We start from the raw sequence: 2,135 nt of genomic DNA, 5'->3' as shown, positions 1-2,135 counted from the left end.
GCATGGCCTTGGGTCAGCCATAGCTATGGCAGAGGTTGTCCTTGAAAGGGCAGCTGCTGTGAAAGCCCTCTCCAGCCCCATCCACCTCACAGGGTGTCTGTTGTGGGAGAGGAAGGTAAAGGAGATTGTGAGCCGCTCTGAGACTCTTCAGAGTGGAGGGATATAAATCCAATATCATCTTCTTCGTCTTGATTAGATATGAATTTTTCATTTCTCCCTGTACTTCCTGCATTGCATGACTTTTTGAGCTCAGTTTTTAATACCCCCTCTATAAAAGGGCTTCCTAGTGGGGAGACAAGGCATTGCATCTGAAGAAGTGGTCTCTAGTCCACAGAAATTGATGCTGGAATACAATCATGTCACTCTTCCAGAGCCACTTAACCTCTGTTTATTTGTGTTGCAAGAGACCAGCCTGGCTACTGCTCTGTAATTTTTTTTTAATTAACAATTCTTGCAGATTAATCCTAAAAATGCTTTCTTTGGAGTAAGCCCTACTCAATAGACTTGAGTACACCTACTTAGTCTTAAACAGAGTTACATCCTTCTTGTTTTATGGCTCCCCATGGAATCATCCTAGAATGAAAGCTGAATTGGGAGACAATAGCAATAGGGAGGTGATCTACAGAGATAATTTCACTATGCCTAATTCCTGACTCATCATTTTACGGTTCTCGACAACACATATATGAATGGCTTCCATTGAAACAGGTTGTATATGCAGAGATGATACAGTATGGATGAACGCTGTTGATGACTGTTGGTTTGTTATTTAGTTATTTCTTTGCAGCCTCTCCAGAAATCTACTACTACTACAAATTTAAAACAACATAAAATTAATAATATACAATAATAATATAAAATAATTATATAAATTAATTGTACAGCATCAGTAAACCAAAACAGCCCCACAGTTTGCATATAAAACAAACAAAAATAGTCTGAAGACCCAAAGAAGAACCAAAGTATAGCCCAAGTCAGCATAAAGTTCATATAACATAAAGTTTATAAAACAGGATGGGAGCTAAATTACTACAATAATGCTATATCCAACCACTTATAGCTTCCCTGTATTATGATTGCTTCTTGTTGCCCCCTTCACCAAACTGAAAATATAAAAATGCCACATCCTCTTCCCATTGTTTTCACAAACAAGCAGGATTGAGCCAAACTGATCCAGCATAACTAGTAGTTCACCAAACCAAGGGCATGGGGGAGGGGAGGCAGTCAACCAGCCAAGTAAATCAAGACCTTACCTGAGGTTATAATATGGAATACAGTGGCCGGCACTGAATCAGGAAATTCCAGGAGATTTGGGGGTGGAGTTTGGGGAGGGGATTTAGTTAATAGGGTTGCCAATCTCCATTTGATGGCAGGGGATTCCCTGGTTTGGGGACTCTCCCTCCATTTCAGGATTATCAGAAAGCAGAGGAGGGAGGGAATTGAGTGTCCACTGGGCACCCCATTATACTCTATGAAGACTGGTCCCCATAGAATCTGTGGGAATCTGGGGCTCTGGGTGGGCTGTTTTTTTCCCTCTGTTAAATCACAGCTTTTATTTTCCCTCTCCCCCCAGCATGCAAAACAGTTAAAAATACTCATTGTGGTAAAACACTCTTTTGACTATGCAGAATATTCACAAAGAACAAAACAGTGCATTTTTAGCTTTAAGAACTGCACTTATTTGACAGAGGCTCTTTGCAGACACAGCCCTTGGCACAGTTGGTGCAGTCAGCTGGGTGGCAGGAACAGCAGCTTTTTTTTGCAGAAAGTACATTTGCAATTTTTGCATTTGCAGGAACCAACAAAGGTACAAGAACCACTAGGAGCACATGGGCAGCCTCGAGGATCCATTACACTTAGAGGCTGTTTTGCAGTCACCCTTGGTAGCTTATAGGAGATGAGCAGAGCAATCAGCTGTTTGGCAGGCTGCTTTTTGAAGCAGAAGCAGCAAATTTTCAACATTGCATCTGATGCCTCTCCTCAACCCTCCCCCCCACCCCCGCAAAGTTTCCAAAAGACTGGACTAGGAGGTCCAATTCTATGAGCTTCAAAAGAATATACTTCCATCCTCCATTATTTCCAATGAAGGAAAGGCATTTTAAAAGAGCATGCAGTCCCTTTAAATGTGTTGGCCA

At 41.7% G+C, this 2,135-nt stretch overlaps 1 pseudogene; it reads right to left on the bottom strand.

The window, feature by feature from the left end:
- Positions 1 to 1,618: 1,618 nt before the first annotated feature.
- LOC132567649 (metallothionein A-like) lies at positions 1,619 to 1,866 on the bottom strand (annotated as a pseudogene).
- Positions 1,867 to 2,135: the final 269 nt, after the last annotated feature.

This window comes from Heteronotia binoei, chromosome 2 (assembly GCF_032191835.1).
Source record: "Heteronotia binoei isolate CCM8104 ecotype False Entrance Well chromosome 2, APGP_CSIRO_Hbin_v1, whole genome shotgun sequence".
NCBI classification, from domain to species: domain Eukaryota; kingdom Metazoa; phylum Chordata; class Lepidosauria; order Squamata; family Gekkonidae; genus Heteronotia; species Heteronotia binoei.
The sequence above is the reverse complement of the archived record's forward strand: the minus strand, read 5'-3'. Positions and strand labels throughout refer to the sequence as shown.